The sequence below is a fragment of the Pleurodeles waltl genome, chromosome 2_1 (assembly GCF_031143425.1).
Source record: "Pleurodeles waltl isolate 20211129_DDA chromosome 2_1, aPleWal1.hap1.20221129, whole genome shotgun sequence".
NCBI classification, from domain to species: domain Eukaryota; kingdom Metazoa; phylum Chordata; class Amphibia; order Caudata; family Salamandridae; genus Pleurodeles; species Pleurodeles waltl.
The window spans coordinates 447582802-447596886 of record NC_090438.1 but is presented as its reverse complement, the minus strand read 5'-3'; positions in this window follow the sequence as shown (position 1 = coordinate 447596886).

Below are 14085 nucleotides of genomic sequence, written 5' to 3'. Positions count from 1 at the left end.
AAGGATTTAACTGTGAATAGGCTATCATTACCTATTAATCATGCCTGGTACAGTATGCCATAGGACAAAGCAGTGTGCCCACTTTCCACTAACAGAACATTAGCATGGTAGTAAAATTCCTAGCCTTCGCTACCAATGTAAGTGTGCCTATTGAAATGGTGCAACACCTCAATGGTATCCAACATGCATGTTGTCTTCTCTGGTGAGAATTCACTTATATCTATGTTCATCCCTCACTTACCAAGGGGGAATCACATTGTAACAGGTATGAAGGAGTTAACCTTGTATGTCATGTGACGTGTCAGGTGGACTTCACAGCCTCACATGCTGCTGTCACTTATCAGAAAGCATTAGAAAACTAGAGATGGCTTGAATATGTGTGACTCTATTTTATGCATGGACAGGAATCTTGAGATATTGCTGAGGACAGAATTCAAGGACCTATACAACTTACCACCATGATATTGGGAGGATTGACCTGTTGGTGGGAATGTGAATCACCCCTGTAGGAAATGCAGTATAATGGTACAAATGACACAGTCATATGTGTGCCATAAAATACTATTGTAATGAGGGGATTACATTTTTGAGAAACATGCCTCCAAAAACAGAGGTATGTGCATACCTAAGTGCTATAGATGGCTATGGTGCAGCAATGTGTACCCAGGAGATTTGTGACACTTTTCACTTACCACAGTGGGCGCTCCACCGTCTGTGGATCCCCAGGGTCCGATCTTCTTGGCGATGGCACACCAATTCCCCTTCTTCTGATGTGCATTGACCTGCATGGATGACATAGAAAAAAATAAAGAATGCCATGTCCACATGTTCCATACTAAAACAGGCAGGGTAACTAATTAGTTAATACAACTAGCCAAGCACTGACTGTCTTGAACATCCTCTCCACTGAGAGATGAGCATATGCAATCAGGACACATATGAGGTAGACAAAAGCAGATGACATGCATCTCCAGCACCAGCTTTCATGTTATCACATATGACCAGACAGCAAACACATATGCAAATATGGTATTCTGGTATATGAATGCCACTAACCTTGTGCAACAGTCACAAGGCAGGTCAGGGAACATACATCAAGTACTCTTCACAATGACACAGGACTCATCCTCTCTTCCCAAACATAAGTACATGACCCAGAACTCAAGCCATTCTATCACAACGTGGGCACCCTACAGACCTTTAGGACACAATGGGTAACATTGCCCATCAGCCCCTGCTTAGTATTACACAGTGTAGTTGAGATAAGGACATTTATGTGCACATGGTGCACGTACCTGCTCCTCTGGTGCACCATAGAACTGTCTATTCAGAGGTCCTTCTCCACCACTTCTCCAGCTCCTCGGGTGAGAAGACAGGGGCCCTATCACCTGAAGGATGTGGCATGATTGCCATGATGACATTGCAACAGTAAGCCATTATTTCCTTAGTTATGTCCTGTGTACCATGTTTACCTTCTTCATATGGCATGTCCAAGCATCATGTGTGACATATGTAGTTTCACACTTACAATGGACACAATGACTGATAGACATACCTTCTTATATTCCATCATATAGATGCCCTGGTGTAAGAAGGTTCAGAAAACCTCCAGTGTACCGTCCACTAGCAGACCTGCAGACCATGAAGGGTCGACATGTCATCATGCTCTTCCGCCTGGATAGGCAGACAATCATAGATCTCTGTCGTCAGATGGAGCCAGATCTGATGCCTGACATTCATCATCCCAATAGCATTCCACCCATTGTACAAGTTCTGTCAGTGCTGCACTTCCTGGCCACAGGCTCCTTTCAAAATACCTTGGCCCTAACTTCAAAGATGTCACAGTCAATCTTCAGTTTGGTCTTGAAGGATTTTCTCTCAGCACTGTTAAAACTCCTGGACAGCTACATCTGATTTCCACAATGTGAAGACTGGGACCATGTGAAGGCTGATTTTTATGCTTTGGCACACATCCCACAAGTGGTAGGAGCCATTGATGGTACCCATGTAGCCTTGGTTCCCCCTAATGGCATTGAACAGGTGTAGCTGAAGAGGAAGAACTTTCACTCCATAAATCTCCAAGTAGTCTGTTTGGTGGACTCCTACATTTTCCAGGTGCGTGCAAAGTACCCGGGTTCAGTTCATGATGCCTTCATCATGCAGAACAGCAATATCCCACTGCAGAAGACAGGACAATACGCAGCGAGGGCCTAGCAGGTTGGTAAGTGATATATGTGATGTGTGTCAGTATCTTATGTCAGCTGCACAATTTAATGATGTCAAAGATTTATGTATGCACACATGTAATGATTCTGTTAGACCTGACAACCTTAGGGTGGTCACCCCTAACTTTTTGCCTGCCTCCCTCCACTTTTTAGATACTGTTTTTGCTGGTTTTAAGACTTTGCGCACTTTACCACTGCTAACCAGTGCTAAAGTGCATATGCTATTTCCCTTTAAGCATGGTAACATTAGATCATACCCAATTGGATTATTTAATGTACTTATATGTCCTAGTGCACTATACGTGCCTAGGGCCTGTAGATTAAAAGCTACTATGGGCCTGCAGCACTGATTGTGCCACCCACTTACGTAGCCCCTTAACCTTGTCTCTGGCCTGCCATTGCATGGCCTGTGTGTGCAGTTTCACTGCCAATTCAATTTGGCATTTAAAAGTACTTACCAAGCCTAAACCGCCCCTTTTTCTACATATGAGACACCCCTAAGGTATGCCCTAGGTAACCCATAGGGTATGGTGCTGTGTGCGCAAAAGGCAGGACATGTACCTGTGTAGTTTACATGTCCTGGTAGTGTAAAACTCCTGAATTCATTTTTACACTGCTGTGAGGCCTGCTCCCTTCATAGGCTAACATCGGGGCTGCCCTCATACATTGATTGAGTGGTAGCTGCTGATTTGAAAGGAATAGGAAGGTCATATTTAGTATGGCCAGAATGGTGAGACAAAATCCTGCTGACTGGTGACGATGGATTTAATAAAACTATTTTAGAAATGCTACTTTTAGAAAGTGAGCATTTCTCTCACTTAAATCTTTCTGTGCCTTACAATCCACGTCTCACTGGGTTTAGTTGACAGCTGAGGGCAAATTGAAGTACTATACTACAAATAGGACCCACCTATGACATCCAACAGGGCTGCCACCAAGTAGGTTTTGAGGACACGCAACCCATACGACTTCCATCACAGTATATAGCATAATTCACTGTATTCTACCAATAAAACACATTTCACACCTGTAACACTGTCCCTCTCTTCAATGTTGAACAAAGTGGAGTATGGATGCAAATCAAATCAAATCATTAACATTTATAAAGCGCGCTACTCACCCGTGCGGGTCTCAAGGCGCTAGGGGAAAGGGGGGGTTACTGCTGCTCGAATAGCCAGGTTTTTAGGAGTCTCCGGAAAGCGGGGTGGTACTGGCTGGTCCTGAGGCTGGTGGGGAGGGAGTTCCAGGTCTTGGCCGCCAGGAAGGAAAAAGATCTCCCACCCGCCGTGGAGCGGCGGATGCGAGGGACGGCAGCGAGTGCGAGACCAGAGGAACGGAGGAGGCGGGTGGGGACATAGAAGCTGAGGCATCGGTTGAGGTATTCCGGTCCCTTGTTGTGGAGGGCTTGGTGTGCGTGGGTGAGAAGTCGGAAGGTGATCCTTTTGCTGACTGGGAGCCAATGCAGGTGTCTCAGGTGTGCGGAGATGTGGCTGTTGCGGGGTACGTCGAGGATGAGGCGTGCCGATGCGTTTTGAATGCGTTGCAGGCGATTTTGGAGTTTGGCTGTGGTCCCGGCGTAGAGGGTGTTGCCGTAGTCCAGGCGGCTCGTGACGAGGGTGTGGGTCACGGTTTTTCTAGTGTCGGCGGGGATCCAGCGGAAGATCTTGCGGAGCATGCGGAGGGTGAGGAAGCAGGCAGAGGACACGGCGTTGACTTGCTTGGTCATGGTGAGAAGAGGGTCCAAGATGAAGCCGAGGTTGCGGGCGTAGTCTGTGGCGGTCGGTGCGGTGCCGAGGGCCGTGGGCCACCAGGAGTCGTCCCAGGCGGACGGGGTGTTGCCGAGGATGAGGACTTCCATTTTTTCAGAGTTCAGCTTTAGGCAGCTGAGCCTCATCCAATCTGCGACGTTCTTCATACCCTCTTGTAGGTTGGTCTTGGCGCTGGCTGGCTTGCAACTGGCAGAGAACAACTTTATTGTCAATTTGTGCTTGGTGGTGGTAATGTGTGTTTCAAATTAGGCAAGGAGGGAATGCATATATTGTCTGTCAGTACCATGCAGAAGAGGTCCATGTCTCGCCTATCATGACCAATCCCCCCATATGACATGGCACACTGACAGTATCAGTCACTAACCACAATTACAGGCTTAAGTCCCACACAGTTATTGGAAGTAGAGTTGTATCAGTTGGTTCCTGGAATTGACATCTTCCCCTTCCTCATCCTCACCATCACTCTCCTCACCTCTCTGAGGTAGCTGATCAGGACCTATAGCACCCTCCACCTCCAAAACGGGGATGGAATGTCTCACAGCGACGTTGTGGAACATGCAGCAGGTCACCACTATTCTACAGCCCTTATCAGGCCCATAGGCCAGGGAACCCCAGAGATATGTAGACATTGGAATCTAGCCTTCAGGAGACCTATAGTACGCTCTATCACCCTCCTAGTACGTCCCTGGGCCTCATTGTATTTCCTCTATGGATCCGTCCTGGGATTCCTCACTGGTGTCAGGAGCCAACGCAAGTTTGGATAGCCATAATCACCTAGAAAAAGGGTCAATACAGAGTCGTCATTGTAATGTCCCTTAGTCAGACAGGCAGGTTTTCTGCAATGTGTCATTTAGTGACAGGCAAACTTACCTATGATCCACCCTCTGTCCTCTTGTAGTTGTTCCATCTTCTGTGGCACACTACTGTTCCTCAACACAAAGGAATCATGGACTGAACCCGGAAACATGGCATTCACATGGGAAATGTACTGGTCTGCAGTACATAGGAATTGGATGTTCATGGAGTGAAAGTTGTTCCTGTTTCTGTACACCTGTTAACTCACTCTTGGGGGGATTATGGGTATGTGGGTGCCATCGATGGCACCTATGACATGGGGAATGTTTGCAAAGGCATAGAAGTCAGACTGGATGGCAGGGAGGTCAGCACTTTGGGGGAATCGCACATAGGATTGCAGATGTTGTACAAATGCATTCAGAAATCTTGTCAGTACTGGCTGAACATTGGCTGTGAGAAACCAGCACCCATGCCCACTGTCACTTGAAAGGAGCCTGTGGCCAGGAAATGGAGAGCGGAGAGCATTTGCACCTCAGTTGGAATGGCATGCTGATTACGATTTCTGGGAGTCAGTGCAGGATCCAGTAATGCACATAGGTCTTGACTAGTTGCACGTGTGAGTCTGTAAGTGATAATGATCTGACGCTCCACCATGGTCCCCATATCTACAAGTGGTCTGTACATCAATGGTGCCCTTCCTTGCCACAAGGGTCGGTACCTATGAGGGGTTACAAAAAGGAGTGATGTGCACACATGCATTGGCATATTTGCTAAATACATGCAGTGCATTGTTCATAGTAGTGTCTGTACAATAACTGCAACCTGACAGAAGTACATGTACATCACTAGGAGGGAACAGAGTAATTCATGTGTGCTACTATACACAATGGATAGAGGCCTAGGTGCTTCATGTGGCTAGTAGGCCCTGCATTGTGAGTAGTATGAATTTCAAGATGCGTAGGTGATGCCAAAATGTCTGCCCACTGTAGTTCTGCCCCTTCGTTGTGGAAGTGACCTAATAGCGCTAGCGATTGACATCACAGCGTAAGGCAGTGTTGACCGCTGTTCGCACCCTCATTGGCTAACATGGATGCCAATGGGGAATCCTGTGACGGTGCATTCCGCCGCGGAACATATGCGTGTTCGTCATCGTGTGATCACTTGACTCCCTGATCTCATGCGGACAGGTACTCCACTCTGTGTACTGCTGTTGCCTGCCTCTGGCTATGGATGTTCCACGTGGTGCAGGGGAAAGGGCCCCGGCCTTCACCCAGGAAGAACTGGAGAATCTAGTGGAAGGGGTCCTGCCCCTGTATGACAAACTCTACGGACGGCCAGAGGTACAGGTGAGTCTGGGTTTGGGAGGCACTGTGAGAGTAATGGATGGAGTGGATTGCACATATGTGTGCGCCTGTGAGCCAGGATGGGCCATTGTGCATGGAATGCTGCATGCCACTCTCCTGCATGTCTGAGAGTACTGTCAGTCCTATGTTTGACAATCTGCCAGCTGTTCCCATCGTGCAAGTGCCTGACCTCTGTGTTCCATTTCTGTGTCACCCTACTAGGTCAGCGCCCACCAGAAGAGGGCACATTGGCATGCCATCGCCAAGGAGATACGGACCCTGGGGGTCTACAACCGACAGAGCACCCACTGTCGAAATAGGTGGGAGGACCTGCGGCGCTGGGCACGAAAGATCACTAAGGCCCAGCTGGGGAAGTCCTCCCAACGTGGAAGGGGTGCCCATCGGGCACTGACCTCCCTCATGCATCGGTTCTTGGCGGTGGCGTACCCAGATCTGGATGGGCGCTTGAAGGCTGCACAGCAGTCACAAGTGGGTGAGTACTCACTGACCATACTTCAGTCTGGAAGGATGAGTTTGTGTGCGAAATGGCTCATGCTGCTTAGAGCAGGGAATTTGACTGGTGTCCATCTACTGTATGTTCCCCAAAGGGTGTAGGGGTTTTCCCTGTCAGGTTTCACCTACCTCAGCTCCAATACTATTTCAGGGGATGGGTGTAGGTCACTATTCTGGTCAGTAGTCAGGGGCATGGCCATGAGCAAAGTGCACGGTGCTGCATGTTGGGTGTGTTTACTGTGTGGGTGTATGTCTGCCCATTGTGTATCAGCATTCAGCTATTTACAAGTGTCTCTACTGTTTTGTCTCCCCATCCCTGTTCTCTTGTGTTGGTTTGGTACAGCATCAACCTCAGGCGAGGAAGCTGAGGCATCAGCAAGTGGGGAGGCAGCGGCCCATGGATCCTCCGAGGCAGAGACAACGGACACCCAGGGGAACAGTGGGTGTGAGGGCAAGGGGACTTCCACTGGGGAGGCTACTACAACAGGAGGTAGTGACTCTGAGACCTCCTCCAATGAGGGTCCTCCGGCAGTGGCGGACCCAAATGGACACACCACTACCGTGAGATCTTCCGCCACCCACCATACCATCACCGCCCTCCCTTCTGCTCCCCACCGAGTTGCCCGTGCCCGCCCACCCAGAAAGGTGGGCGTCTCCTTCGCCCCAGGCACCTCCTCCCCTGCCCCAGTCAGCCATGCTGCCCTCATTTTGTTTCTTTTCTTCCCGCTCCCAACTCTCATCCCGCTGATCCTTCCGGTGCTTCTTGAACAACGGGAGTGTACCACTGAAGAGAGACCTTCTAAAAGGAAAACAGAGCAATAATTTAGAAGACCAAGGAAAGGACCAGTGAGAAAGGAGAATAAAAGTACAAAGGAAGAGACTGAGAACCATCAAAACATGAACTGAATGAGAGCGCATAGAGAAACAAAGGGTTGGAATAACACAGGACAATAAAATCACCATAGTACTAAAACTAAATTTCATCTCTTTTAGTGTCCATCATAATACTCTTTTAAAACTGCTATACCCTGACCTCCTACAGTGGTGTCAGAAGTGGGATAGCAATTACAAAAGGGAGTAAAAGGGACAAACTACGATCCTCTGCAATGGATGTTAAGCCCACGATTGAAGACATGATACAGCAGTTGGCGGAGGGGCAACTCCATCTGCAAGTTGTCTGGGAGGAACATCAGAGGGAAGCTAGAACAGACTGAGAAACCCTTCAAAGAGCGTTAAAGAGCCAGGCAATCATTATAGCAAATAACCAGCTGGTGCACGAAACTGCTTTGCAAAAACTAACGGATACTTTAGCTGCAACGAGAGTCCATCCCAACGTGCCCAGCTTGGTCCTTCAAAAGTATCAAGAAGGTGAAGATCCTGATGCATTCTTCACAAACTTTGAGAGGGTGGCAACATCCGCTACATGGCCTGAAGATAGATGGGGGCAGTATGTGGCCCCATTATTGACGGGCAATCTCCAAGCTGCGTATCAAGCAGTTAACCCTGGATGAACAACCCCTTACACAGATATAAAGAAAAGTATTTTGGAACAAGTTGGTTTAGTTACTGAATATTACAGGCTCAAATTTAGGAAAACCAAGTGTTGCTCTATATTACCAAGTAAAGGATTTGGGACTAAAATGGTTGGGGCCTATTGGTACTGACAGAGAAGATATTATTTGAACGATCCTCCCCGAACAATACCTGGAGGCCTTACCGGCAGTCACCCGCAATTGGATCAAGCAGCACCCCAACATAGACACCAGATACAGCATGTGCGTACCACCGCACCATCGACTTTAAAAATGGACCATTGAAAACACCGACCCAACAAACCCAGTGCTATAGTTGTGGAGAGTGGGGCCACATTGCTTGAGTGTGTCCCCACTGGGAGGAGAAGCCGGAGCCTATGGAAATCGGTATTACCTGAGGAAGAGTTTTGTATAGCGGAAGAGAAAACTCGAAATATATAAAGGAGATGGTTTTAATGGACACAATGCCACCGTATTGGTTGATTCCGGCTGCAGCCAGTCAGTCATTAGAGCCAATCTGGTGGATTTTAACGCTCAAATCCCCAGGAACATTGTCTCTATATGTTATATTCACGGTGACCTGGGAGAATACCCTGTGGTGTCTGTTTCCCTTGAGTGGGAGGGGCGACGAGACATAAGAGAGATGGGAGTCATCGACCATTTAGTAGAAGAAGTCACTGTGGGCACTTATTATACATATTTTGCTGATTTATTGGGTAGCAAGCAGGGCAAAAGCCAGACAAACCTATGGTGGGAAGAGGCACCTTTCGCCGGGATACACATAAGACCGGGAGAAGACAGATTCAAACCCAGTAAGAAGGAAACAAGAGAAGGAAAGAAACTGTACCATTCGAGAGAGGAAAAGAATGAAGCGATGGATGCACAAACGATAGGGGCCACCTCTATTCCCCCTTTCCGCAGTAGCCAAAGAGAGGACCCTACCCTCCAAAACGCCTGGAACTCTGCCAAACCAGAGATAACAGGAAAGGTGGGTCCCTATTTTGTGGTACAAAAAGGCCTCCTATATAAGATCACGAACCCTAATAACCAAGAAAAGAAACATCTAGTAATCCCAGAACCCTATCACATTCAGGCTTTACATCTAGTACATAGTTACATGGGGGGAGGACATTTTGGAAGGGAAAAGAAGAAGAATACCTTCTGCGCTGCTTTTATTGGCCTGGGGTATTTTCCCACATTCAGCGCTTCTGCCAGCAATGTCCCAGATGCCACATGATAAACCCGGGACCCAAAAAGAGAGCACCCCTGTACCCACTACCTATTATCGACATTCCCTTCTCAAGAATAGGTATGGATTTAGTGGGCCCACTTATTCCTTCCTCAAAACGATACACCTATATCCTTGTCCTAGTCGACTATGTGACTTGGTACCCGGAGGCTATACCTTTGTCCAGTATGACCACAAAAAGTGTGACTTATGCCATGGTCGGGTTCTTTTCACGAGTTGGGTTCCCCAAGGAGATCCTGATGGATCAGGGAACACCGTTCATGTCACATCTCATGACTCAAATATGTCAAATAATAGGCTTAAAAAACTTACGAACATCCGTTCACCACCCACAAATGGACGGCCTTGTAGAGAGGTATAACCATACATTAAATTCCTTTTGAAAAAAACCATCTCTGAATCGGGGAAAGACTGGGACAAAAAGTTACCCTGGTACTTTACGCAATAAGAACTCATATACAATCCTCTACAGGCCACAGACCCAAATTCGTTTTCGGTCGACAACCACGAACCCTCTTAGACATGGCCACGAAGTTGTGGGAAAGAAGAAGGTGGGGGAAAAGACTTATTAGAGTACACCCAATAGCTAATGTCCCAAGTCCAGAGAGTATGGGAGGATGTGAGCATACATCTCGAAAGAGCCCAAGACAAACAAAACGATACTATGACAAGAACACTCAACTCAGACAGTTACGTACTGGAGGTAAAGTCCTTGTATTACTACCTAGTTAAGACAACAAACTGTTAGCGAAATGGCAAGGTCCATATAGAGTTCTAGGGGCAGTAACTCCTGTAACCTATATGATTGAGTTGTCTGAAAACCCCCAAAAATCACAAATATATTGTATAAATCTACTAAAGAAATGGGAAGAACCTGATCCAACCACCCCTCCTTTGACATCAGGGTTCCTTGTAAACACTGTTAAGGAACTAGAAATTGGGTTATGTCCAACAGATTAAGAACCAGTCCTCGAGAGACCCTATATAAACACCTCCCTACTACCTTACCAACAAGAGCAACTCAGTTCTCTCCTTATCAAGAACAAATCTCTCTTGTCCTCAAACCCCGGGAAAACCACTTTAATAGAACACGAAATAAAGACTCAAACTGGGAAGGTCGTTCGCCGTCGGCCCTATCGAATCCCAGAGGCCCGAAAACAACTAGTAGAGCAAGATGTGAGAAAAATGCTACGGATGGGGATCATAGAGCCCTCCGTGAGCCCCTGGTGTTCCCCAGTCGTTCTTGTACCGAAACCAGATCGGTGCATCCGCTTTTGTATTGATTTTAGGCAGTTAAACACTATATCACAATTCAACACTTACCCAATCCCACGAGTTGACAAACTCCTGGAACGGCTGGGAAAGGCCCGCTACTTGTCCACCTTAGACCTCACAAAAGGTTACTGGCAGATCCCTTTATCATCCGGGGACAAGGAAAAAACGGCTTTCTCTACACCATCAGGTCTCTACCATTTTACTGTACTCCCTTTTGGATTCTGCGGGGCCCCAGCAACCTTTCAGAGACTCATGGATAACTTGTTGTAGCACCATTGTAACTATGCTGCTGCCAATCTAGATGACATAGTGATCTATAGCGAGTCATGGTCTGAACTCGTAAGTCACCTAGACAAAATATTCTACTTGCTACAATATGCAGGACTCACTGCCAACCCCTCAAAATGTCGCTTAGCATGTGACGAAATTGCATACCTTGGCTATTATATAGGAAAAGGACAGATTAAACCTCAAATGAGCAAAATAGAAGCCATCCTACAAATACCTACCCCTTCCACGAATAAAGAGATGCGCTCCTTTCTAGGTCTGGTCGGTTACTATAGAAGGTTTATCCCACACTATTCCACCTTGGCTGCCCCTTTGACCGATCTCTTAAGGAAGGGACAACCTGTAAATATATCAAACCTGACGCCGGCCCTCTTTTAATACCGCTATACCCGCACCTCCTTCAAGAGCCTTGGCTGGTTTGTTCTGCAGTTCCTCACCTTGGCAGATGGTGGTGTGACCTTGGCTCTGGCAGCTGGAGTCTTTAAGATGGCCTTGCTGGGTGGCTGTGGCTCCTTCCCCTTGCTTGATGCTGTCCCTCTCTGCACCTTGGCAGGCGGCGGAATGGCTTTGGCCTTGGCAGGGGTTGTTGGCAAACTGGCTGGGCTGCGGTGCCCCTTTGAGCCTTTGATAGCTGCAGGAACCACAGCGGACAACAATATGGTGTCTGAGGTGCTGGCCTGAGGGAAGGGATGGGGGGAGGAGTAGGGAAGAGGTCAATGTTTACTAGGAAAAGCTTCTTAAGGACACTGGGGTGGGAAGAGGGAGAGGATTTGGGAGTGAAGGAGGTGTCTGCTGAGTTTGGGTGCAGGTGCATGGGGTGGATGCTGTTGTGAGGTGGATGGCTATTGGGTGGGTGGGTGCTTGCGTTTGTTTACTTTGGGAGGAGGGGTCACAGACACACTGGAAGAGGACACAGGGGGTGTGTGCACGGATGTGGGGGTTGTGACTGCCAGTGAGGGATGTGTTGTGATGGGCGTGCTGGTGATGGAGGTAGTGGATGAGGATGTAGTGCATGCAGGTGTGAGTGGAGACGCTACTGGGAGGGAGGTGGATGACGAGGAGGAGGGGGACACAGTGGAGGCAGTGGATGTTGGTGTGTCTGCATGGGGATGGTGCTTGTGTGAGTGCCTGTGAGATGAAGTGTGGTGCTTGTGTTTGCCTTAGCCACTTTTGTGTGGTGATTTGGGTGAATGCTGGTCTGAAGGTGTGCTTGAGATAGGTTGAGGTTGAGGGGATTGGGACTGGGTAGAGGAAGTTGGAGGAGGGAGGCTAGTTACAGGGACAATGGCTGCCATCAGTGCTGAGGCCAGAGCCTGAAATGCTCTCTGGTGGGCCGCCACGCCATAGTGAATGCCCTCGCGGCATGCTTTTATTTGTTGCAAATGCCTCTCGACACCCTGGATGGCATTCAGTATGGTTGACTGCCCAACAGTGAGGGATCTCAGGAAGTCAATAGCCTCCTCACTGAGTGCAGCAGGGCTAACTAGGGCAGGGCCTGAGGTGCCTAGGGTGAAGGAGATGCCCACCCTCCTGGGGGAGTGGGCACGGGAAACACACTGAGGGGCTGCTGGGAGGGCAGTGCTGGTAGGGGGTGTGGCGGCTGTACCTGTTGTTGGGATGGGCACAGAGGTGTCCGCCACCGCCAGGCAGCTTCCATCGCAGGAGGAGTCGCTGTCTGTGGTGTCCCCTCCTGTCCCCGTCGTGGTGCTCCCCTCGCCCTCCATCCCACTGGTGCCCTCACCGTCTGTGGATTCGGCCTCCAGGCCCATGTGGGATGCAGCTCCCTCCGTCGCCGGTGCCTCTGCTCCTCCGCCAGATGATGCTAATGCACACAAGGACAGGGTGACAAAACAAAAAGGGGGGGAGAGACAGAGGATACGCTTGGTCAATGCCAGCAACAGCACTACTGTTGGCGTACAAAGCTCACATGGAGCAGCCCTATGCACTAGGTCATGCACCAGTTACTAAGATAGTCACCAGCCCATCAGGTACAATGCCTAACGCCATTAGTTGCACACCTGAAACTCACAGGACCCTACCCAGTAGTGGATGAACACTAACACTATTGGGGTGGAGTGCTTCAGAACCTACCCAACAAGGGACCTATCCTGCCATGTTAGCCCTGGCCTAGGGGTACTCACAGCCCACATCCCCCACCCAGGTAAACTTTAACGCATGCACAGTCATGAATCGGAATCTCTACTCACTCCCTTGTGGCTGCTGTGATGTCTTCAAGCATCCATCCAACTCAGGATAGGCCACTGCCAGGATGTGGAACATCAGGGGAATCAGGGTACAACGGCATCCCTTCCTCGTTGGCAGGCCAGCCCCAGCTGGGCCTCCGCTGTCTTCCTTGCCCAGCGGTGCAGGTCCTCCCACCATTTGCAGCATTGGGTGCTCTGCCTGTCAAAGACCCCCAAGGTCCGCATCTCCTTGGCAATGGCACGCCAAATACCCTTTTTCTGATGGGCACTGACCTGCATGGAAAAGACAGCAGAAAAGGGCATTAGTTAACCGTCCACACCGTCACACTCATGGCCCACCAGATCCCTCCCATCCCCTGACGCACATACATTGACCACCATACATGCATCACCCGGGCCAGGATGACTCAGCACCCCCCTACATGTGGCTTACACACACAGCAATCCATTCATTCATGGCCCACACATCATGCTCACAGTGTACTCCCCTGCTTGTCTGGAGGACTGTAGAGTAACGTGTACTGGGGTAGGACCCCATCCACCAGTTTCTCCAAATCCTCTGCAGTGAAGGCAGGGGCCCTTTCCCCAGACACATGAGCCATTGTCGCTTCCAGACACAAGTCACAGGAGCACTTGCAGTGTAGGTCCTCTCCTGTTGAATTTCAGGTAGCAAGTGAGTGAACATATAGAAAATGTCGGTCACGTCCACGGTGTGCGTACCGTCACCGCCGGCGTACATCATCATTGGCTCCTGGAACCCACAGCGCCAAATGATAACCAATGCGAAGTTGTGGAGCGGTCGTTGACCGCCTACCGCAACGGCTCACAATGCCAGCGGAATTACCTAATTTCCACTTGTCCATCCTCACAGGTCAGGCAGCCACCATTTAAG